This window comes from Lissotriton helveticus, chromosome 6, assembly GCF_964261635.1.
Source record: "Lissotriton helveticus chromosome 6, aLisHel1.1, whole genome shotgun sequence".
Classification (NCBI taxonomy): domain Eukaryota; kingdom Metazoa; phylum Chordata; class Amphibia; order Caudata; family Salamandridae; genus Lissotriton; species Lissotriton helveticus.
The window spans coordinates 367,248,635-367,274,671 of record NC_136067.1 but is presented as its reverse complement, the minus strand read 5'-3'; the positions used below and the strand labels follow the sequence as shown (position 1 = coordinate 367,274,671).

Sequence of the window (26,037 nt, the reverse complement as noted above, 5' to 3'; positions counted from 1 at the left end):
GCCCTTTTCTTGGCTTGGCGCACTAAACGTGAGGGATAATCACGATTCTGGAGTTGGTGAGAAAGCACCCTAGCATGTACTTCGTTTATTTTTAAAACTGCACATTATATTTGATCGCTTTTACTTGCCTGCTTCTTTCCACCTGAGCACTTCCCCCTTAAGAATTTGCTGGACATCCCCGCGCAGCGGATGTAAGCGCTGCCGCGGGTTGGGGAAATCTTCGCCGCCATCACTCCACAAGCCCACAGGCCACGCCCCCTTTGTCCCGACCTATATAAGCCGCGCTGAATACTAGCTCGCGTGAGAGGACACTTGACTCCTGAGGCGGAAAGCCGGGAGAGACGCTCGTTTACTTTTAAAACTGCACATTGTATTTGATCGTTTTTACTTGCCTGCTTCTTTCCACCTGGGCACTTCCCCCTTAAGAATTTGCTGGACATCCCCGCGCAGCGGATGTAAGCGCTGCCGCGGGTTGGGGAAATCTTTGCCGCCATCACTCCACAAGCCACTCCCACGGCCGCGAGGCCACGCCCCCTTTGTCCTGACCTATATAAGCCGCGCTGAATACTAGCTCGCGTGAGAGGACACTTGACTCCTGAGGCGGAAAGCCGGGAGAGACGCTCGTTTATTTTTAAAACTGCACATTGTATTTGATAATTTTTACTTGCCTGCTTCTTTCCACCTGGGCACTTCCCTCTTAAGAATTTACAGACATCCCCGCGCAGCGGATGTAAGCGCTGCCACGGGTTGGGGAAATCTTTGCCGCCATCACTCCACAAGCTCACAGGCCTCCTCTCCCCCTCTAAAAATGTGCATTGCTCGGACTCGCAGCGGACGAGCGCAGCGGGCGCGCCGCCAGCGAGCCAAAGGCAAGCCTGTCTGCGCCCGTCCACGGCCGGACGGGGACAGGGGCACGGCATTATACCCATTTCCTTTCCTACTCCCCCGATATGCTCTGCGCACTCCAAGGCCCTTGGACCTTGAATCAAGTAGCGATGGGGCATGTTATGGAAGCTGGGATTCTACGCATTCATCCCCTACCTTCTTTACCACCCAACCTGCCTTCACTATCCCGACCTCTCACTTGCCCCAGCTCTCTCACTCCCCAAGCAAGTGACCCATCGACCATCTCTGCCTTCCTATTAAATACACGGTCGGTTGTAAAACACCATCTCGACCTGTTTATCTTCTTGGACACTCAAAAACCGGACTTTTTGTTCCTCACGGAAACTTGGTTCTGCCAGGACTCTACGCCCAACTTACTTGCGGCCCTGCCCACTTCATACTATGCTTTACGGGCAGACCGGCCTCCTGGCAAAGCAGGGGGAGGAGTGGCCCTGATTATTCGCTCCGATTTACATTTTCAACTATTATCCAACCCGCCTATTTCAGCAGTTGACTACTTGGTTGTGCGCTCTAACTCCTTACAGACACCAATCACTTGTGTTCTGATGTATCGCCCCCCCCAAAACATGCCTTATTTCCTTTCGGCTTTCCAGGACCTGTTAGCTACTTTGGCGGTGAATAACTCGGCGGTCCTGGTACTTGGAGACTTTAATTTTTGACCCGGCTGAAGACGCCCTCTCCAGAGACTTCACGGAATCACTCCACAGTCTAAATTTTACATCACATATTCATACTCCTACCCACGTTCAGGGTCACATTTTGGACCAAGTTTGGTCTCTCAATATCCCTATCCTTACCCCTACTGTCACTCCCTGTTTATGGTCCGACCACTACTTGATCTCTTTCTCTTTGGATTTAAGTTTAACCACAAAACCCCCCCTGGCCAGGAACACCTGGGCTCGCAACTGGGGCAAAGTTGATATTCCCGCTCTCTGCTCTTCTCTCTTAGCCTCTAGTCCAGCTATAGAGGATCTTCCCATATCGCTCCAAGCAGAGACCTTAAAGAAATGGCTGTCCAAGGCCTGTGATCAGGTGGCCCCCCTTAGGCGAATTAGAGTAAGACGCGCCCACGACGTTAACAAATGGTTCAGCCCGGATCTCAAGGAGAAAAAACTGGCGGCCCGTCGAGCAGAGCGTGCCTGGAGGCGTACTTATTGCCCTGCCTCCAAATTACTGTACTCTTCCATTCAGGCTGAGTATAAGAAAGCCATCCTAGACGCCAAAACAAGCTATTTCTCCAATAAGATCCTCCAGGCAGAGAACCAACCCAAAGAGATCTTCGCTACAGTCTTTGAACTAGCCTCTTCGGACAGGACCACCTCCAAACCTATACCTTCCCAGCCCGTGTGACTCGCTGAATAACTTTTTTATTTAAAAAATTGCCGACATTAAGGCCAACATTCCCCCCCCCCCTTCCTCAGCCTTTTCAAACACCGACCCACCACCTAATATCAATCACCTTGATCACATAACCCCTTTGTCTAAAGAAATTTTTCTTTCTTGGCTCCCTCGCGTCAATTCTGGATCCCCTTCCGACACCTGCCCGGCTCACATCTTGCGCGACATTTTCCTGACCTGCCCTTCCCCTCCCCTCACTTTTCTCAACGAGACCCTCAAGTTAGGAATTGTCCCTCCCTGTCACAAATCAGCCACCATAATCCCAATCCTAAAAAAACCAGGCGCAGATTCAACAGCGTTGACAAACTATCGGCCTATTTCCCTTCTCCCTTACCTGGCCAAAGTCCTTGAACGCCACGCCACCAAAGCCCTCAGCTCGTTCATCGAGGACAGTGGCTACTTGGCTTCGCGCCAAGCAGGGTTTCGCCCTCTCCACTCCACCGAAAAAGTGGTGGTCTCCATTATGGACACACTGTGGGGCAGATTTATGATGACTGGCGCATCCCCAGGGATGCGCCAGTCATCCTGCGCCGCTGCTCCGCCACCCATGGTGCGCCGCATTTACAATGCGGCGCACCATGGGGCAAAAACGGCACAGATGCGTGACGCATCTGTGCCGAAAAGGTGGCGCAGTGCTGGAGCTGTGTCGCAAGCGCGACGCAGCTCCAGCAAGGCTCGGGGGTGCCCCATCTCCACAATGCTGCCTCAAGACCTACGCCTGCTTCAAGCAGGCGCAGGCTTTTGACGCAGCATTGTCCTGAAAGTGACTGAGTGAAATCTTATAGATTTCACTCAGCCACTTTTGCGAGACGCACCTGCCCCGGAACGCCCACCCTGCGCCGGAACGCCTCCTGATGGCGCAGGGCTTTACAACGTGACGCATCTCCTAGATGCGTCACGTTGTAAATAGGGCGCATTGTTTGCGCCGCCGTTGCGTCAAATAAAGTGACGCACCGGCGGCGCAAGGCCTTCATAAATCTGCCCCTTAGAGAGGGGCTAGATGCTAACCTCCCACAGGCACTGGTTCTCCTTGATTTGTCAGCCGCCTTCGACACGGTGGACCACACCATCCTTCTCTCCCGTGTCGAGGCGGCAGGCATTGGAGGTTCTGCCTTGGCCTGGCTCAGCTCATTTCTGAGCGACCGCTCACAGGCAGTCCATCTGGCGAACTTTTCCTCCCCCGCGCGCAAAGTGCAATGTGGCGTCCCCCAGGGATCTTCTCTCTCCCCCCTTCTTTTTAATTTGTAAATTTTCCCACTTATTTTTGCTCTGCTGAAGATGGAGGTCACGGTGTTTAATTACGCCGATGACCTCCAGCTCATCTTCAACCTTTCTAATTCCTCTGATTCTATCCACAATTTCCAGTCGGTGATGGTCTTTATCAGGGATTGGATGAGCTTTAACCATCTTAAGCTCAACCATGATAAGACCGAGCTTCTCCTCACTGGTGGTAAACTCAACCCTTGGTCTTCTATCTTTTGGCCCCCTTCTTTTGGTCCTCCCCCCTCTCCCTCTTCCTCTGTCAAGACTCTGGGGTTAACGCTCAATCAACATCTCACCGTACACTCCCAGATTAGCACGGTGGTTTCTTTGTGTTTTTTTATTTTGCGCACTATCCGAAAGATCTCACGTTTTTTTCCTTTTCAGCCCTCAAACTGATCCTTATGGCTATGGTTCTTTCCCGTTTAGACTACGGTAACGTTCTGTACAATGGTGCCCCCGCTTACGCCCTCCGGCGTCTCCAACTGGTACAGAACCAGGCTGTTCGCTTGATCTACGGCTTACCGAAATCACATCACATCACACCCCTTCTCAGATCCCTCCACTGGCTTCCTATCAGAGAAAGGGCCCTCTTTAAGATGGGATGTATTACTTTCCAGACTCTGGCGGGAACTGCTCCATCATTTATCACGTCCAAAATCGAACCCTACATCCCCAGCAGACAACTGCGGTCCTCATCTCTGTCCCTCTTGGTGGTCCCCAGGTTCAAGAAGAGCAGAATGGGAGGCTCTAAGTTCTCTGTGCTGGCTCCGCAATTTTAGAACTCTTTACCTCTCCCTATGAGAGCAATTCCATCCTATCTGGAGTTTCGCAGCACCCTGAAAACTATCCTGTTCTCACAGGCTTTTAATACCTGGGGCCATATGTATCAAGCTAATTAGCATTCGCAAAGGCCGAAATACTGCGAATTTCGGCCTTTGCGAATGCTAATTAGATAAATGGTATGTATCAAACATGTTTGATGCAAAATAAGGAATGGCAAAATTTGCTATTCCTTATTTTGCGATTCCTTAAATGCAATGTATCAAACAAAAAATATTCAAAAATTGCCATTAAGGATTCGCAAATTACCACCAACTTCTAGTTGGTGGTAAGTTGCGAATTATTTTCAAAAAGCTTTTTTACAAAAAACCAAAGGTGCCATATGACGCCCATACATGCCCTTAGGGCATGTATGTGCGCCATATGCCCCCAAATGTCTTTTTCAGGGGTGCAGCAGGGTGTTCTTGAGACACCCCTGCACCCTTGAAAAATTTCCTAATTTGCGATTAGCAAATTGCTAATCGCAAATTGCACTTCCATTCCTATGGGCCTCCTGGCCAATGGAAATGAATGGGTAATTTGCGATTAGCAATTTGCTAATCGCAAATTAGGAATGCTAAGGAATCGCTACTGAAAAGCGATTTTGTACATACATACCGTTTTGCGAATTCCAAATAGCAATTCCTTAAAATTCGCTATTTGGAATTCGCTAAACGGAAGTATGATACATATGGCCCCTAATCCGCTTACCATCTATCTCAGGATCCCTCCTCAACAGCGCCATGAAACCGCCTGGTAAACGAGCGCTCAACAAATACCCTTAAATTCAAATTAAATTCAAATACTTCAAAGTCTTTCTTCTCTGAGCAATTCCTACGTACCCGTAGGAATTGACCAACTAGTAAATTTTCCCGAAGTGTCTTGGGATGAGTAGAGAATTGTTCGCCATTGGTTTCTTGTAGAGTTTGCTCCCAAGTTTCCCTTGTGTTGGGAAGATCAAGATGTCTAAAAAGGGGAGTTCTAGTTTATTGTATTCAACTGTAAATTTAAGAAATCTATTCTGGGCATTGAGCCAGATCTGGAAGTCAAGGATAGTGGTAGGAGACCCTCTCCAGACGACAAAAATGTCGTCTATATATCTCTTCCACAGCAACACTTGGTGTTGAAAAGGTTTGCTGTGGATAAGGACGCACTCTTGTTCAAACACGTGAACGTAGAGATTGGCCAGACTCGGCGCAAAAATGCTGCCCATAGATGTTCCAGAGAATTGCAAAAAGATGGTGTCCTCAAATCTAAAAAAGTTTTCGGTCATGGCCAATCTCGCACACTCCATGATGAAGTGTACTGGTGTGATACTGTTCAAGTCCCTCGTCTCCAAAAGGCCTCTTATTACCTCCAGAATTTATTCCTGTGGAATACAGGTATAAAGTGATTACACATCGAAACTGACTTAATAGTCAGTCTCGATATCAAAATCAATCTCTGGTAGTAACCTCAGGATATTCTTAGTGTCCTGTAAATAACTCAGCATCTCCTTGACTAAAGGCCTGAGAAAATGATCGACAAAAGTCGACAATGATTCTAAAAGAGAACGAATGCCCGAGATAATCGGCCGGCCAGGTGGTGGCCTTTGGGTTTTGTGAATCTTAGACAAGACGTAGAAGTATGGCATGGTGGGATGGCTCGTAATCAAAAACAGTGCTTCCTGTGCAGTTATCCACCCTTCTGCTTTTTCTTCTTCCACGAGATACCTTATCTCTGTGTTAATCTAGGCGTCGGGTCTGCTGTCAGTGACCGGTATGATTTCGTATCCCCCAACTGTCTCAAAATTTCTGTGCGGTAGGCTTCAGTGTCTAGAATTTCCGTGGCTCCCCCTTTATCGGCGGGTTTGATTGTTATTGAATTATCATTAGCCAAAGTATTCATGGCAGATTTTTCTCTTGCCGAGAGGTTCTGGAAGGTGGAGGACTTAGAGTCACATAAAGCCATCACATCATGAGTTACTGCTTTTTCGAAGACCTGAATTTGTGATGGAACCTGATGTGTCATAGGGGTAAAGTGGAAGGCACTTTCAAGCCAGTGTTGATCGTACCTGTTTCTAGGGACCCTAGTTCCGTCTCACCTACTGTAGATTTAAAAAAGAAATGTAGGCGGATCTTCCGGGGAAAAAATTCAAGTTCACATCTAAGTTGGAAAGGGTCACCTTTATTGGTGGGAACAAAGCCCAAACCTTTATTTAGTACCAACCATTCATCCTCTGTCAGAACACGGGAGCTCAAATTGACTACTAAGTCGTCCTGTCCGTGCTTGTTCCGAGTGTCTGCTGTTGACCCCTCCTGCTCCGTGTATTGGGGAATATTTGTTCCGCCCCCCAGTGTACTTGAGGCTGGGATCTTCTCCTGCCTCGGTTGCGTCCACGGCCCTGTCCTAAAAAAGGCTGATTTAAAAAAAACTGTGGATGTGATGGAAACGGAGGAAATTGTGGATAGGCCCATGGGCCTGGGGGCCACCATGGTCCCTGATGTTGATATTGACCTTGTATACCTCTCTTTCGGTTAAATCTATTCGGTTGGCCTCTACTCCTATAGTTAGGTGTATCAGCGTTTGAAGTATCTGAATCACTAGAGCCCTGATCAGAATCAGATGTAGAGTAGTTTGAACCATATCGTTTGCCCCTTTTATTATATTCTGGTGGTGTGTATGTATAACTAGTGTAGGGATAGATTTTGGTCTGCGAAAAACGAGCCAGATCCTTTTTAAACTTCTCAATCTTGGTTAGAAGGATATTCTCCTTATAATCTTTATTGGATTTGTTGGTCTCCTCCATGTTCTTTTTAAATAGGGTGCTGGATATGGTCGTCTTAATTTGCCCTTCTAGGATCTGTATTTCAATTAAGATCGCATCTGCTACCCTTTTAGCCGTGCTAATGATTAAGATCAGCCAATCGCGTGTACATCGCCACGCGATCAGCGACCAATCCCTTAGGAAATCTTTATCAGTCAAGAATAATCTTGGGGTGTTTGTGACAATCAAACCTGTAGGTGCACATTTACCTCGTAAATATTCTGCCATCACTATTTCATGAATAGTGGTGCGAGAGTGAGTCTTTTTCAAATTGGACAATGTTAACCAATCATCTTGTATATTAGTCTGTACCTCAGGCAATGCATCTAAGATACCTGGGTTCTCCAAGCATATTGAATGTAATACATCATCATCAAAAGCAAGACCTACAAAGTCAGCCATGTTCAAGGAGCAAGGACAGAAAGCAAGGTGAGCGAAACAGTATTCTTCCAAATTAAAGAATAACTATCAAAAACAGGGACCCGCAGCCGTAGCTGCTCTAACTTACATACACAGAACTTTCAACAAAAGGGTCCTAGGGAAATATTTAAAGACCAGGTAGTGTTTAATCCCCAATCTACCACTGAAAAAACACCAAGAAACCTACTGGTCTAAGAACCATGAGACATACTATGACAGAGACACTAGAATGTCTAGGCCAAAAAACAAAGCATGCTTCTAGTAAAAAAGAATCCCATCAGCCCACATGCGTGGCTATACTTGGTCATCTGGGATTCATCGTTGGTTGCACCATTAGTGTGTCCAACAGAGAATGATGTCAAAACTTAGCTTGTTTGGTACCCCAGTGATCGGTACAGCCACTTGCCAGTCTTGATCAGTGGTGCTGAAGGTTTGCAGTGCAAAAAGGGTGAAAGTGAAGAGCAACATTTAAAATTGACTACTAGGGTAGTGCCAGCAGCTTTAATAAACACAATCCCTGAGTCAACTCTAAAAACAGAGCGCTAACAGTTTGAAAAAATAACTGTCAAATGCGGTATAAAGGCAGGTCTACATGTTTCAGCCAACAGGCTTTCGTCAGGACCAAATGTAGATAACGCTACAGCAAAAATGTGAAAACAATATACTATTGACAAATCAAATGGTTGGTGCAATACAGCCTACCATATCCTGTAGCTCCCAACAAGTGAGCGAACCAAACACGAACTTTGGATTCATTCCTACAAAATAATATAAAATGTTTTGAATTATAAAATGTTTGAATTAGAACACATCTTTTCTCGGCCTAGAACATCCATGAACTCTGTTCCTCCATGTCTCTCATACATTTGTATGCATATACACCCACATTGGCTATATTGTCCAAGTGAAGCAAGATTAATCTTTCGTATATTAGCCAGCATAACCTGTCAGATTGTTTTAAGGTCACTTTGCCGTCTCCCAAATTGGTTGGTGGGATACTTTTGAAATCGGACATGAAATTGCAAATCTTATTTGGGTAATATACAGGGCACATAGAAAAACGGCAATGAGGTATGCAAACAGAGTAACTAAGTTACGCTTTGAACTGAGTCCGTCTCATCGTACAAACAGTAAAATACGTTTTTGTAAACATCTTATTTAGCCTGGATGAAAGACCATAGTAAAGTGCTGTCATTGGGAATGATAGAGACTTTATTTAAGATCGACTTTATCAGTTTAACAACCAGATAAATAGTTGCCAATAGGAACTTAATTGTCATACCTCTAAGTACATCATCTTAATCCCTACAGGCAATTATATAAGATGTGGCCTCTCGTATAAAAAGTGTTTACCCCGACTTTGGACAACAAAACAAAGCTAATTACGAGGATGGCAAAGTTCTTATATACCTGAAAAATGCAGAAAACAAGGTCAGTGTGTTGTAGTTTCATTTTGAGACCTAAAACACCTACATACAATTTTAAACAAAACTGTTTAGACTCACACCTTGATATATGTTTTTAGAAATTTCTACTGAAGTCGCACAGAAGTTGAAAAAGTGAAGCCGTTTTGAGAATAGCTTTTAATAAAGAAGTCCGTTATGATATGAGGTAATATCTATTCATTAGCCTCCTATTAACAAACAAATCTCACATGTGAACAATGTCCTTGTGATATCATGTATTCTGATTTTAGGAGTGAAAACTAATACGAATATCCCGTTGGATATTGACAGACCCCGCAACTTGTAGCAACGCTAGCTTGAGGGTAAGAACTACTTTTTTTTTTTTTTTTTTTTTCTCCAAAAACCTTTATTGCACCTTCAAGTTCACACAGCTGTTGGCCTACAACCCATGGGGCCGGCCGCCATCACATTCCTATTAGCAAAATGCAGTGAAAGCAGACTGGGATCAACTAGTCGGTTCATAAAGCACCATGCAATTGCCACAATTAAAAGTTACAGTACCGTTAATGAGTCGTCCGTTAGTACCGGTTCTTGGTTTTCTATTGGTAAAACAACAACAACATAAACAATTCGAGGAATCACATCATGGTCAAGCAGTTCGTTCAGAAGGTCGCATCCACTAATTGTACATAAGCCCCTCCCCAGAGTCTCCATCCCCGGTCCCATCAGCCCCCCCTTGAACTTTATATGTGTGAGTAGTCGGGCTTACGCGGACGCTGTTCTCCAGGTCCCCTCTCCACCAACCGTCGGACCCTCCTCATAGAGTTTTGGTGTATCTAGTGTCCATGGCCCCCCACCACTGTGTTCAGGATGTGCTCTACTCCTCTTCCCCCTCTTCGTCCGATAAGTCTTGTTCATCTATTGGCAGGGGATCACAAATTTCACCCCTATACTCGTTCCACTTAGTCCAGATTTTGTTCCACTTCCCCGGGCACGCTCTACCAGAGTACACTGCTCTTTCTGTCACCATGACTCTGTCCATGTTAAGGCACCACTGTGACTTCGTAGGTGCATCTGCCGCCCCCCACTTCTGAGCTATGTCTCGCTTCGCTATGATCAAGCCCACCGTGACCCAAAGACGACCATGCCTGGATAAGTCTGTGGGTTCCCAAACGTTCAGTAGGCACCTACGTGGTTCGGGCAGCAATGAGATCTCCAACGCCTGTGACATCGTGCGCATTATTTGCCTCCAGAACTCTAGGATAAGAGGGCAGTCCCATATAGTGTGGTAAAATGTACCCTCCTCCCCGCACCCACGCAGGCAGTAAGGGTGTTGTGCTCTAGCAATACGGTGTAGCATTGTCCTAGTGTAGTATGTCCTATGTAACACTTTCAACTGCACTAGCCTCAGCCGTGCGGAGATTCCTACCTCCTTGGACGACGCCAGCGCTTCGTTCCATTCCTGTTCGTCCATGTCACAAGTGTCACCCTCCCATTTCTCTTTCAGTAGGGCCAAGGGGTCTGGTAGGTTGTTAAGTAGTTTACGGTATATAAGGGAAGTCGCGCGGTCTGCCATAAACTCTGTGAGAAGGCGGTCCTCGAGCGGGGAGGATTCCGGCAGTTCGGTGCCAGGGGGCAGGACTGCGAGTAATGCATGTTGTATCTGTATGTACCTGTACAATTCTCTCTCTCCCATATCGTATAGGTCCCTCAACCTATCAAAAGGTATCACAGCTCCCCTGTCCCAGAGATCCCCCACCGTGGATATTCCTATAGTATCCCAGTGGGAGAACCCCCTGCTGTTTCTCATGTTACCTAGGGCTCGAGAGTCCCATAGTGGGGTCAGTTTGGTCAGTTTCCCCTTCCATCCGAGCGCTGCCGTTGCCGTATGCCACAGTGTCGCTGACAGTTTAGTGGGCCCCACCAATTTGCGCAGTTTATTCCTGTCTTACAACGGAGCCAATAGACTAACCGTACCCAATTGCGCCCTGTCTGCTCGATACGCCGGTTCAGTTTGTGGAGTGTGTAGCCAATGGTTGATGGGTTTTAGTTGCGCTGCCCAATAATACAACTTCAGATTAGGCAGTGCAATTCCGCCATCATACCAGCCCCTATGCAGCTTGGTCTGTGCAATGCGGGCCGGAAGGTTCCCCCATAGCAGGGTCGAAACCAATGCTGCGATCTTTTGAAAGAGTCTCGGAGTCACCGGGTAAGGGGTATTTTCAAGTATATATAAAAATCGGGGGAGGGACTTCATTTTGTATAATGCTGCCCTTCCCAGTAGCGTTAGGGGCAATCCCGCCCAGAACTGAACATCTTGTTTGAGTCGCGCCAGAGGAGGTCCCAAATTTTTATCCATTAATTCTGCTGGGTCCCTCGTAACATGTATAACTAAGTATTTAAAGGAGGATCCAGCCGCCTTTAGGGGGCAGTTCAACGATAGCGCTGGAGTCGGACCCTTCAGGACATACATCTCAGACTTGTTCCAATTTAACGTGTAACCAGACACTGCGCCGTGTTCGTCACAGAGTTGTAGGAGCGCCGGTATACCCTGTTCAGGGTTGGTTAAGTAGACTAGCATGTCATCGGCATATAGGGAGAGACGGTCTTCCCAGCCCTCCTCCCAACATATCCCCGTCAGCAGCGGGCATGTCCGTATTAAGGTGGCCAAAGGTTCCAGGGAAATCGCAAAGAGTAATGGCGATAGGGGGCAACCCTGTCGAGTGCCTCTCCCTAGAGGGAAGGAACTGGAGATATGGCCATTCGCCACCACCTGCGCTACCGGGTCTGAATAGAGCCACTTAATCCAAGCAATGAATTTGGGGCCGAATCCCAAACGCGACAGGACTTCGAACAAGTAGTTCCACTCCACGAGGTCAAAGGCCATCTTGGCGTCCAGGCTCAAGATCACCGCTTGCGTTGATAACATGTCCGCCCTGGCTAGAGCCCCATGTAGTCTGCGCAGATTCAGCGCTGTGTTTCTACGTGGCATAAAACCGGATTGATCCGGATGTATGATGTCAGGCAGATGCGGCAGGATCCTGTTCGCTAAAAGCTTGGCGAGGATTTTGGTTTCTGCATTAAGCAGTGAGATGGGTCGATATGAGGAGCATTCTTCCGGCGGTTTCCCCGGCTTGGGGATAGCTACGATCGTGACCAATCTCTGATCTGGTGGCAGTACCCCTTTCTCTAAACATTCCGTGAACATTGCTAGCAGATGTGTACTTAGGCTCTCCGATGCCAATTGATACTATTCTATAGGTAAGCCGATCAGTCCGAGCGCTTTGCCCGGATTTAAGTCATGTATAGCCCGTTGTATCTCATCCTCAGTAATGTCTGCGTCTAAGTCTGTAGCGGCCTCTGAGGAGAGAGTCTGGACCTCGATACGTTCTAAGGCTGCTCTGGCAGTCTCAGGAGTTATCACGTGCTCAGGGGTGTAGACTCCCTTATAGTGGGTCGCAAGCGCCTCTACTATGTGTTCCGGGTTCGTGTGCAACACTCCCCGGCTATCCCTCACTTGTTGGATTCCTCTAGAGCTTCCCCCTTTCTTATCGAGCCATGCCAGTAGTTTGCCCGCCTTGTCCCCAACCTCGTATATCCTATTCTGGGTGTCAGTTATATGTCCCTGGACCTGGGTCCACAAATTGTCCGTGTAGAGCTGTTGTTGGAGGTTAAGTGTGTGTAACGAGGTCGGAGTGGGGTTCAATTCGTGTGCCGTCGTCAAGTCCCGCAGTGTTAATTCCAAGGTGGTCAGTTCTTGAGTTTGTATCCGTTTGTAGCCCGTGATCGAGTTCATGGCTTGGCCCCTTAACACTGTCTTGTAAGCCTCCCATAAGATTTCTGAGGAGCCCACTGAACCCGTGTTTTCAGTGAAATATAGTGTCGTCATTTGTTTGAGAGCCTTGCGGACTTGGGGAATTCTGAGGTACGAAGCGTGTATGGGGTAGACCCGTTTACGAGCCTTCTCTCGTGTGGATATTGTCAGCGTGATTGGGGAGTGGTCCGAAATGCTCCTTGGGTGAATTTCTATGGTATCTACATGTTGGATGCCATTTCCCAGCGCCAGGAGGTAGTCAATTCTGGACATGCTACCGTGCACTGCAGAGTGAAAGGTGTATTGTTTAGTCTGAGGGTGGGTGTGTCTCCATATATCGATCAGGCCAATAGCCGTCAGAAAGCGCTGGAAGCGGGAGGGCCCCCCTGTTGGAGGTGTAGCCGGGAACCTATCTAATTGAGTGTCTATGGTGGCATTAAAGTCTCCCCCCAGAATAACATCCCCCTCAGGAAGGGTCAGTAAAAAGTCTGCTAGTTTTGGCAGCTGTACAGAGTGGAGCGCAGGGGGGATATATACAGAAACCAAATTGAGGAGGCGACCCTCCCATTGTCCCTGCAACGCTGCGAAACACCCCAGATCGTCAGTCTTAGTTTGCAAGGGAATGAACCTGGAGGACTTGTGGAGTAGTATACCCGTTCCCCTGGATCCTGACGTGAATTCGGAGTGTATTGCCATTTTATATCCTTTCCTATCCAGTGCTTTGGAAGCCCCCCCTGTTAAGTGTGTTTCCTGCAGTAGTGCTATTGCGGGTTTCAGCCTTTTCAGCTCAGTAAGCACCAGCCCCCTCTTTACCTTGTCACCCAGCCCTCGCACATTCCACGTCAGTATTTTTAGGGATAGGTCACGCTGGCCCGGGTCAGTGAGTGAAATGTCTTCCGCCATTCATGGGTATGAAAATGATAGCACACTCAACCAGATACATAGCACCAAAGCTATCTGTACAGCCATACGACAAACTGCTTGGGATCCCCACCGAGGAGCTAGATCCACTGCGCGAATGTCCAAGCATATGTAAATTGCCCTTGTATATCACAATTGTCCTCGACCAAACCTGTGCAATGGGTTCCATGGTACATCGGTGGGCAAGTGTAGCATGAGTGTTGGATGTATAGTCGTGTAGGAAATTGCTGAAGGTCCTCATGGAGGCTGCAGACCCTCGATCTCTCATCCCACTCGGTATTGACTCATGTGGAAGCCTAGTCTTTGTATTCGACCGTACATGTGTATTCCTAACTGCAAAAGAACAACCCCGTCCCCAACCCCCCCTCCCTGCATCCCTGCCTAACGGACTTTCAACTGCCCTCCCCCCCAACTGAGCAGAGAGCTTGACCCATCCCACAACCAGTGTACTTGCGTGTAGGGGGGAGAGCGTCTCCCCGAGCAGGCGGCATCCCTGCGTGGTCCCGGGGTAGCCATGCCAGAGTCCATGTGCAGCATTTGAAACTGTGTGTCAATGGTCAGCGATTGCCACTAATACAAGTCCCGGAGTAGGGGTCATTCCTCTCCACCGGCCCCTGCAAATCCATGGGAGGGAGAGCCCTCCGCTCCGTCTTCTCGACCAGACGTTTGTGAGCCATTCCTGCCATCTCCTCTGCGTTCGTGATTTGATCTGTGGGTTCTGCGCTGCCGGTCAACAGTGTGCCATCCCTCAAGCCAGTCCCGGGCAGCGTCCGGGGAGTCGAAAAACCACACCTTTTTGTCTGCTACCACTCGCAGACGGGCCGGAAACAGCAGCGAGTATGGCAGTTCCTTCTCCCTCAACGTTTTTTTCACCTCCAGAAACGTCCTCCTCCTCCTGGACACCTCAGCCGTGTAGTCTGGGAAAAAGGCTATTCTCGAGTTCTGGATTTGAATGGCCGGCGCCACTCTTGCGGCTTGTAGGATGGCGTCGCGGTCTCTGAAGTTGAACAGCCTTGCCAGTATTGGCCGAGGCGGGCCCCCCGTTTTAGGCTTCCCCCCCAGTACTCTGTGGGCCCTTTCCACTGAAAAGAAGTTCGAGAGCCCCTTAGGCTGGAGTCTGGTTTTGATCATGTCTTCCACATAGAGGTCCATTGCCCCCGTGTCTTCCGATTCTGGCACACCTAAAATTCGGACGTTGTTACGCCGGGAGCGTCCTTCTTGATCGTCCAGTTTGTCTCTGAGCAGTTTGTTATCAGTTTGTAGTCGTTCCACCGCCGTTTGTAGTTCGGACACATCTTCGACCAAGGATTTGGTGACCACCTCAACCTGTTTGACCCTTTCGTTCATTTTCTGGAGGTCCGCCCGTATCAAGGTGACCTCAGTGGCTGTAGCTCCCACCGTCGCTTGCACCTGAGCCAATGCTGCCAATACATCCTCAAGTGTGGCCTTTTTCGCCCCCTCGGTCTCCGTTGTTTTCCCCGCGTTCTTGCGCTGTTCCTGGGGAGGAGTCTGCCTCTCATAGGCGAATTTGTCTAGCCTGGCCTGGGTAGTGCTGTGCTTGGGGCCTCTGTTAGACATGGCGTAGTGTCCACCGGCGTTGCAATCTGCCACTGAGTGTCGGTGTTCGGGCCAAGGAGGGCTCGTTCCCCTATAGTCGTCCGTGTGACGGCAACGCAGTCAAATCCGTCGTGAGGGAGAGCCTCGTCCCCTCGCAGGCCTTTTGTCAGCTGAGTTTCTCCCCAACAGAAACGCGAGGTCGGGCAGGGTGCTATCTGCTCCAGAGAAAGTCAATGCGGCACCCCTCCCACCAATGCCGTAACGCAGGCGGCCCGCCGAGCCAATATGCCTGCAGTGTAGCCGTTAGCAGGTCTGGCGAGGTGCATTGGGTTGTGGCCAACACTGGGTCTTGTCCCCGCGTTCCACTGATCCTTAGTGCCCCCTCAGTATGCTTGCTGCCAGTGTCCCACCAGCTCTTTCCAATGTCTTTTCAGGAGGGGGGGGGTTCAACTCACCGCCCCCACTGCAGTCGATTGCCTCACGACCGCCCGTTGATGACCTCAAAAGTGAGTCCGCAATGACAGCGGACCTCCACGCTCACACCCGGGAGGCTGTGTTAAGCTCCGCTCAGCAAGGGTGGCAGCCGCTGGGACTCGGGGTGAGACGCGCGTCAAGCGCGTAAAATGGCGGCTTCACGTCTTTGGTCCGAGGCGTTTTCCTCACCCCTGGGCTGGACCTCAAGGTTGCGGCAGCATCCGCTGGAAGCCTCGGGGCTCCGCTCGCGTTATCGGGTCGCCGGAGGACGCTCCGTGGATTTTCGGGCACCACGTCTAGGGGGCCGGTACTTCCTGCCACTCACCGCCGCTAAGAGGCTACTTCCGGCCGGCCTCAGTCCGCCCGCCACTCCGCTGCCTCCAGGCACACGATAGGCCCCTCTCCTCCCCGGACACTGCTCGGCGTCTCGAAGTGCATTCAGGCCGTCGCCGCCTCCAAAATTGCTGCGCTGGGTGCCGCAAGGACTCCGGGTCCGGTCCACCCCTTAGATCACCAATGAAGAGAGGATAAATATAACGGATTGTAGTGTAGTGGGAAGCCTCCTCGTCTCGGGAGCCTCTCTAAGCTGCGGCCGCCATCGTTGGCTGCTAGCCACGCCCTCCTCATAAGAACTACTTTTAGTGTCAATTTGGAATGGTATTAGACTAAGTTATGAGATTAGTATATCTAGCGTATATAACAAAATGTCCCTCATAGTCAGGCAACAGGACATAAGAGGTGCAATGTTTTTAAAAAAAAGGAATTTATTGGTCTATTTTTCTCTCTGCCTTTTCTCTAAGACATTTATGTTGAGTGAAAGAGTATGAATGATATCAGCTCTTGTTGTGGGTCTCCTTTTAAATAATGTAGAGACTCCACACATTGTTACAAGCAACATTGCTGATCCCCTAATTTCTCTGTGAAATTTATGTGCACTTAGACTCTAATCTAAACTATGCATTATGAAATATGAAATGATGTAAAAAAATAGTTCTTCTCTATTTGAATGATCAAGGGTATGCGCAACAATTTGTGTTTGTAATTTCAGATACCCTGCATCCACACGATAATCAAAAAATAGCGGTTTTGAGGTCCTGAGGAAGGTGGTACAAGTCCACCGAAACGCGCGTCGACCTAGCGTGGAACCCCACATAACATTCCGTGGTTACTACTCAGTCAGAGTTTCTTTCTTTGTCAAAACCTTACATACAGAAAGAATATTTAATGGATAAATGGATAGTATGCAAGTGTTAGTATGAATGACTGATAAGTGTGATTTAATTTTTGTGGATAAAAACCTGAAACAAATATGTAAATGATGAACTATGTGTTAATTGTCCAAATGAATTTATAAAAAAGAAAGGTTACAAAAAAAGCATCTAAAAAAGGAAAAAAAAGCTTTTTTGATATACTCTTTTAAAAAAAGAAATAAAATTTGATAAATACAAATTTAAAAAAAGTGTCATTAGCATACTTTGAAGGACATGAGATATTGATGTGAAATGAGACACAATGTATAAATTATGTAAGCCATAACGGAAATTCTCTATTCATGTGTGTACATTCTCCCCTCTTTTCCCTGGCTTGAAGTAAATTTAGAGGGGGTCCCCATCTTCATACTATTATATTGTCCAAGTAACCATTCATATGTAGGACTTATGATTAACAAAATAAGGTACTCACCCAACTTTCAGTGGGAGTACTCCTCACCTCTCCTGGCGACTGCTCAGGGAATGAGGACCGCTCTAAAAATAGGTAAACAACACAAATCTCACACAGAGTGACTATCTCTGAGGGAATGTTTCCATATTCATCTTTCTTACTAGAAGCATGTTTTGGTTTTTTGCCTAGACATTCTAGTGTCTCTGTCATAGTATGTCTCATGAGTCATTTAGAGATTCACAGGGTGTCAGCCACAGGACAACATCAGGGTCAAGGCCATATAAAGTTGGTTCTGGTCAGCTGGGTACTTCCAAAAAAAGGGCTCTTGCAGCTCGATGTCTCCCTTTGGCCACACAGGAGATCGGCCAACTGAGTCCACTTGGCATTCACGTATTTGTCCTTGATACAAGAGGGAGTAAATCCAGTCAGTCCGAGGTCCTCTAAGATCACAGACAGCAGGTCCAATCCTCTTCTGATCTTTCACAGGTCCAGAAAGGGTTCTGAAATGAGTGCCTAAAGATTTCACATTTATGCTAACATAAACTAGTGAACTGGGTAATTCCTTGCCCATTCCTAACCAATGGGGTAAAAGTTCCCATGTGCTGATCTATCTACTTTTGCAGTAGCTCCTGATTACCATGCTACAAAGAGTCCAACAATGAAGTGGGTCAGGGCAAAACCAAGATGGTAAAAGTCTTTGATAACACTCAAATTGGGCACTGAGCTGGGAGTGTGTGCGGGGAGCATTCTATGATAATTCTAGTGTCTTCCCACATCAAACACAAAAATTCAGCTTAAATCAGGCACTGTACCCACATAAAACCAAGAGACAGAAGTTTAGAACGACAAAAGCAGGGTGCTTCTGCAACCAGACAGGGGATCCACAAGAATTGACTTGGCATCCTATTCTCTCATTTCAAGAATGCCCCAGGTGGTACAAGTGGCTCATCAAACCCGTCTAACAGGATTCGACACAGATATTCTGTGGAGTTCAGAGGAATCATCTCTGCCATTCAGGTCAGACTACTGTTTGCTCATGGAAGCTATTTAACACCTAGCCAAACTGGGCACAGGCTGCTAGCTGGCAGAGGTTCATGCTTATTAACTATCAGTTCAGCGCCTTGAGACCCTCATAGGTGAGTACCCGTGCTTTACAAAATCCTGATTGATTGATTGATTATAAATCCAGGTAATGAAACAGCATATCAAGGTCAAAAAAATCCAAGCGTGACCCTGAAGGCAGGGCCGGACTGGGAACCAACACCAGCCCTGGCAAAGTGCTCGGCCAGCCCCCCAGGGGGGTTGGGGTGCGACCGAGCTCTTTGCCAGGGCCGGTTTTCGGCCGATTTAGTCACAGGGCCGATTTTGCAGCTTTGCTGCAAAAACGGCCCTGTAACAAATACGGCCCCCAGCGCCCCAAAAACGGCCCCCACCCTTGCGGCCCACCGCGGGATTGCCCGGTGCCCGCAACGGCCAGTCCGGCCCTGCCTGTAGGTTGAGAGCAATAAAAGACAATTATTCACTCCAAGGTTTGGGGTATTTTATACATCACTTTGCAAGCAACAACAAATGTTGAGTTCTTTCACTTCAGTGAGAAAGATTGGAGGTTTAGAGCTGACTTCTTTCAGACCCTAGCCTCCCACCTGGTGGTCACCGATGCTAAACAGTCAAAATTAAATCCAGCTAAGGAAACTGCATATCAAGGTCAAGAAAATCCAAGCATAACCCCGTAGGTTAAGACCAATAAAACACAATTATTCACTGCAAGGTTTGTGGTAATTTTGACACCACTTTGTAGGAAACTACAGGGTAGAGTTATTTTCTTTCACTGAGAAAGACTAGAGGTTTGTGTTGACCGGTTCCAGACCCTAGCCTCCCATATGGTGGTCACCGATGCTAAACTGTCAAAATTAAATCAGACATCTAGGCCCAGGAGGGGCTGTTACATAACTCCTGAATTTGCACCTGCGCCTCTAGCTTCAGCTTTTCCTGACATCAAGTCAGGGTCCTTCCAACACATCTGTTAGCCTTTTGGGATGTGAAAGTGGCCATATAAGGTGGGTACCATGCTGTCTTCATGCAGGGCTTCAAGAGCCTGGCATGAGAAAAGCATGCAGCTTTAACTCTGCCTCACACCAGGCAGAATTGCTGATTGTCCCCTAGAATTTAATGTACCAGGAGATAAAAAAAATCAAAAAGAAGTAATCACTAATTCTTAAAAACAACTTTTAAAGCTCAAAATCCTGTTGCAAAAGTTAGTACAGATGTGCGATTGAGTCCAACAATAACAGATGGCAAGAGATAACTCAAGATCCGTGGGTTTTGGAAACTGTGGTTGGATACAGGTTCCAAAGGTGTTAAGGTTTTCAGGAGAGATGGAAAAGTTAGTGACAAAGGAAGTGTTGGAGTTGGAGAGGAAGTGCATGGTTGCTTCATAAGCAATTTGTTTCTTGTGGAAAAGAAAGACAAGAAGATGAGACCGGTAATCAACTTGAAGGAGTTGAACGATTGGGTTGTTTACAACCATTTCAAGATGGAAGGGATACATATGTTAAGAGATTTGTTGAGGAAAGGGGATTGGTTAACGAGGCTAGACTTAAAGGATGCATATTTAACGATCCCGATGTGTCAAGACCAGAGAGATTACCTACAGTTCAGGTGGTTGGGAAGGCGCTGGAGATTCAAAAGTCTCCCTTTCGGATTGACGTCAGCTCCTTGGTGTTTCACCAAGGTGATGAGGCCAATTGCGGCTTGGTTGAGGTCAAGGGGAATTCGGTTGATTGTTTATCTGGACGATATTCTGATTATGGCAGAGGAGAGAGTTTTAGCGAAGGAACAAACAGAGTTTGCGGTGAGAGTAATAGAGGACTTGGGATTTGTTGTGAACAGGGAGAAGTCTTGTATGGTTCCGAATCAGGAGATGACGTTTTTAGGTTTCAAGATACAGACGTTGGATTGTGTGTTGAAGTTGCCTATGGAGAAAGTGAGGAAAATCAGGAAAGAGGTAAGGAGAGTGAAGTCTGCAGAGTGGATTACGTTGAGGCAGTTGGCACGTCTGTTGGGTCTTCTGTCTTCTTCGATTCAGGCTATATTCCCAGCTCCTCTACATTATCGTGCTTTGCAGAGACTGAAGGCACATTATTTAAGGAAGGATGTGAGGTATTCTCAGAGGATCATGATAAATCAGGAATCTCAGGAGGAGTTGGGGTGGTGGTTGACGAGTCTGGAAGCTTGGAACGGTCGAGCGATTTTTGGGATGATGCCGGAGGTGGAGATAGAGTCGGATGCAAGTTTGCACGGTTGGGGTGCTCGATGTGGAGAGGTTTCGACAGGAGGACAATGGTCGGAGATGGAAGGTCATATGCACATAAATTGTTTGGAGCTGTTGGCAGGGTCGTTTGCGATAAAGAGCTTTGTGAGGGACAGGATGAAATGTTGTGTTCTTCTAAAAATGGACAATTTGTCTGCGGTTCAATATGTAAACAAGATGGGTGGTCCGCGTTCAAGAGGATTAGCGGAAATAGCGAAGGAATTCTGGAGGTTTTGTCTGGAAAGGGAAATTGTTGTGCAAGCTCAATATATACCAGGGTTGAGCAACGTAGAAGCGGATTGGTATTCAAGATACCTGAGGGATGCGAGCAGTTGGAAGTTGAAGAGAGAGGTGTTTTTGAGTCTGGAGGACATATGGGGGCCTTTATGTGTGGATCTGTTTGCAGACAGGTTAAATGCTCAGCTGAAGGAATTTTACAGTTGGAGGCCGGACCCGGAAGCCAAGGGAGTGGATGCTTTTCTGCAGAGTTGGAAAGGGGGAAGGTGTTATGCGTTTCCCCCGTTTTCTATGATTCAGAGAGTCCTGAACAAGGTCAGAAGGGAGGAAATAGAGTTGGTTTTGATAACTCCTTTTTGGAGAGCACAGGTATGGTTCCCGGATGTGATGAATTTGTTGATGGAAGATCCGATAGTTCTGCCAGATTGCAGGGAGATTTTGATGGATGTTCAAGGAAATTTTCACGATCTTGTGATCTCAGGTCAGTTGAAGTTGATGGCATGGTTGATTTCAGGAGAGTTTGGCAAATGCAGGGATTATCGAAGGAGGCTGAAGAGCTTGTGTCAAAGTCGTGGTCTAAGGGAACATCTAGGGTGTATGGATCAGCTTGGAGAAGGTGGAATGGTTGGTGTGTTGAGAGGGACTTGGATCCCATTTCGGCACCTGTGGTAGAGGTGGCTAATTATTTGTCAAGTCTCTTCTGTAGCGGTTTGGCTTATAATTCGGTTAATTTGAGTAGATCTGCAATTTCGGCAGGTCATGATTTTGTGGAAGGAGTTCCAGTGGGACAGCATGTTTTAGTTAAGAGGTTGGTTAAGAGTGTAAGGGTGGTTAATCCACCAAAGGCAAAGTATGGTACACTCTGGGACGTTAATTTGGTGTTGAGAGAGCTTGAGAGTTGGGGTCAGAATTCGGGTTTGGATTTGAAGTTTTTGACTTGGAAGGTGACAATGCTTTTATGTCTGGTCTCTTTTAGGAGGGTGTCAGATGTTAGAGCTTTGGATGTGGATTCGAGGTTTTACCAACCAGAGGGTGTATGTTTTGAGTTAAAGAGGAGAACAAAGACTATGTCTAGGACGATTTTTTACCCTTTTTTAGAGGGTGAGAGTTCTTTGTGTGTGGTTAAATGTCTGAAGGAGTATGAGAGAAGGACTTTTGCTTTGAGGAAGAAGGGTTGTAGTCAGTTGTTAATTTCATATGTTAATCCTTATGGGGCTGTGTCAACTCCTACTTTGGCAAGATGGATTAGGAATGTGATGGCCAAGGCTGGTATAGATATTGGTGTATTTGGGTCGCATTCTGTTAGAGGGGCTATGGCTAGTAAGGCCTTTGTAAAAGGGTTCAGTCTGAGTGATATTTTAAAGGCTGCGGATTGGTCAAATGATTCGACTTTTAGAAAGTTTTACTTTAAGCCTATGGAAAATGTTTTAGGGAAGGTTTTGGAAGAACTTTGAACATGCATAATGTTGGCCTCCGGGCCTTTGACATAAAATGCAGATTTTCCACAGTTTTAATGTAAAGAAAATCATGATTTTATTAAAAAAGGCACGGAGGCTAATATTATCCCTCCTCTGTGCCCGCCCTGTAATTAATTTGTTTGTTTTGTTTTAAGGATGAAGATGAAAATGAAGAAGGTGTTCGGGTTAAAAAAGAAAGTTTGGAGATGGAGTCTGGAGAAATTTGGAGTCAGAAGAATTTTGGAGTTTGTTACTTATTGTTTTTTTCGCAGTCACAAAAGAGGAAGATGGCTGCTGCTCAAGGGGACTTATTCATGTTCTAAGTTCTAGAATGTTTGATAGTATTCTAAGTTCTAGGTGCTGTTGCTGCTGTGTTTGGGCAGTAATAAAAGGGATATATGCATAATATTAGCCTCCGTGCCTTTTTTAATAAAATCATGATTTTCTTTACATTAAAACTGTGGAAAATCTGCAGTTCCACAGGCCGTCACTAGATGTCCCCTAGGGCTCCGCAGGGACCCCGTGCGACAGCCTGCGGTACTGCACCCATTTACCTCCACGAGGCATTTTGTTTTCTACGAGTCTTCAGTTGAATAAAAAAACATTTTTTTGTTTCTACTTGGCCTCGTGTCGTAAGACCAGAACGGAAATGACTTCATGTCCGTGCTCGGAGAGCTTCCAGAGGGGTCTCATGTCGCATAATCCTGCGAATTTACAAATAGGTCTGTCTATTGAATGCGCCCTCATAACACTCTACTTAACCTTAACTAGATCTCATATAGAGGTATAAAATCACCCAATTTTTCGGGGTAGGTATTGAACAAACCAGCTGTTCAATAACTTTCTGGTGATATGAAGAGTGCGCCCCCCCCCCATACCAATGGTGCACTTCCGGGTGGTTTGTTTCCGAAAAGTAGCGTCGACTTAACTTCCGAGTCAGCAGCGGCGGATGTGTGAACCTAGGGGCAGATTTATGAAGGCCATGCGCCGCCGGTGCGTCACTTTATTTGACCCAACGGCGGCGCAAACAATGACTGAGTGAAATCTATAGGATTTCACTCAGTCACTTTCAGGACAATGCTGCGTCAAAAGCCTGCGCCTGCTTGAAGCAGGCGTAGGTCTTGACGCAGCATTGTGGAGATGGGGCACCCCCGAGCCTTACTGGAGCTGCGTCGCGCTTGCGACGCAGCTCCAGCAATGCGCCACCTTTTCGGCACAGATGCGTCACGCATCTGTGCCGTTTTTGCCCCATGGTGCGCCGCATTGTAAATGTGGCGCACCATGGGTGGCGGAGCAGCGGCGCAGGATGACTGGCGCATCCCTGGGGATGCGCCAGTCATCATAAATCTGCCCCCATGTGTGCGCGCGGAGACTTCCTGGTTTTGGGGGGGAGGGGAAAACCTGTTCCCATCTACCTAAGTGATGCTGTACCGCAGGCTGCTACTAGATGTCCCTGTGGGGCTCGCCAGGTCCATCCATATACTGCCAGTAGTGATGCACTAACACTGTTGAAGATGTCATACAATAATACATTATTGGCAAGAATGATCATACACTGATTCAAATCCTACTTGTTTAAAAAAAAAAAATGATTGAATATATATAATCTAGAACATTAAATACTGACCATCAGTTGAACTGAAGCAGGTTCAATTAAATAGAACAAATAAACATCTCCCTTCTTAGTTGAATGTCCTTGGTAGGTGCAAGCCGTGATTCACAATAAATGTTATTAGCCTTTTTAATAAAAATTATTATTATTTGTGGAACAGACAATAAGCCTCTGCAGTTATTGCTAATCAAAGTTTTCTCGGTTATAGATCTAGGTAGCGTCCTATTTTCATCTACACTATGCGCCTCGCCTCCCTTTACTAAATGTAAAACTTAAGTTCCCTAGTTCCTAATACCAATATTTGGCCTAAAGCATGTACATTATTTACAAGAGGCCTGCGCCGTTGGATCATCACTTTCTTGATGCTTCGGTGGCGTAGACCTCTCAATCATGGTTGTATGACGAATCAACTACCTACTAAATCATGAGTGCCTGAACCACGAAGGGTAAACAACGACCTATGCCAAACCACTAACTATTTATCCACGACTTACTGAACCACAAACTCCATGATTAACCACTACACCCAACACACTCAAAAGAATCTATCAATTATAATGACAGAATCCTCGATAGACTTCCCAGAGGCGTGCACTGCCAAGATGCTGCAGTCTTGCCTCGTGAAAGCAAGTAGTTTCTTTAATAACCCACATCTGTGTCGTCAAACTCCGCAGCCTCTCGTGCAGATAAACTTAAGTAAGAAGAGCACGCTGCAAGCGCCGCGTAGCTAACCACTTCTTCTTCCAGATGTCAGAAATATTTAAGGACATTAAAGCAGATTATTTATAAAAAAAAATTTAAAACGCAGTCACGTTCTTCCACTCTCTCGTGTCCCTACCCTAAAGTTTTATTATTGGTAATTACATGTTTGCTTGGAGCTACTACGTTGGCTACGGAGTGAAACACTGGTCATCACTAAAATTATGTTTTTAAAGGAGCAGTTAGATTTTTATTTACCTTCACTTTGTATTTAGATCGGCGCCCCTCATCTGTCCATAACCCCTTACTCACATTTATTTTATTTTATTTCTTTATACAAATACATCCCCTTACCACTAACATGTCCCCCCAAACCCCTAGAAACGAACCCCTCTTACCTGTTCCTGTTTTGTAGCTCCTCCGAACAACGACTTGCACGAACACTAGACCTTCTTAGCCTGAACCACGCACATGCGTGGTTCAGGCTAAGTCGTTGTTTGTGCAAGTCGTTGTTCAGCTTTCGTGACTTAGGAACTCATTGTTCCGGAGTCGTTGTTGAGGATGTTTCCCCTAAATCATATCTATGAGGCGACGCAAAGGCACTCTGCGCGGCCTCACTGATATGGGATAAAGTAAGGCAGTGCAAGGCGCTGCGTTGCCTTACTCTGCGTAAAGCAGGTATTCCATGGGCATTGCAGTTTTTTCCCACACAACACCCATGGATTTGAACACTGGGTCAGATTTATAAAATCTTATAAACCTAAGGCAGTGCCAAAACCTAACACCTTCCTAGAGCAGGTGTAACAAGGAGACATTTTAATGTTTCCTCATATTTTCCTCTCTCCACAGATGCTGCATTCTGCAGCACACATATAACAAGGAAAACACCTCTCTGGATTGTTTTTGTGCAGGAAGGCGCCCCTTCCTGCACAAAAACAATCCTGCCTGCCACGAAGCTCTTTGCATCATGGCGCAAGTGTGCCTACATTGGCACTAGGCATCAAATTGTGTGCCAGCAAAAGGAGAAAGAACAGAAATGCACTGTATTTCATAAATGCGGTGCATTGCTGCCCTTTCACATTGGGGTAGGGCAGCATAGCACAGCATGAAGAATTGCAGTGCTGCCCTGCACCAATTCCTTTGTAAATGAGGCCCTTAGTCTTTTAAATGCCTATCAACCACAGGAGTACTCTTCTAAAGCCCCCAAGAATTTCAGGGGAGTCATTTAGAGACTCACATGGTGTCAGCCACAGGCCAACATCAGGGTCGAGGCCAT

At 47.0% G+C, this 26,037-nt stretch overlaps 1 long non-coding RNA gene across 1 annotated transcript in view; it reads right to left on the bottom strand.

Moving 5' to 3' along the window:
* Nucleotides 1-26,037, bottom strand: part of LOC144762578 (uncharacterized) — a 138,462-nt gene that overhangs the window by 60,060 nt on the left and 52,365 nt on the right. Inside the window, exon 2 of the long non-coding RNA XR_013596111.1 lies at nt 8,315-8,370. This is a non-coding gene — a long non-coding RNA (uncharacterized LOC144762578). The remainder of the gene's footprint in view (nt 1-8,314; nt 8,371-26,037) is intronic.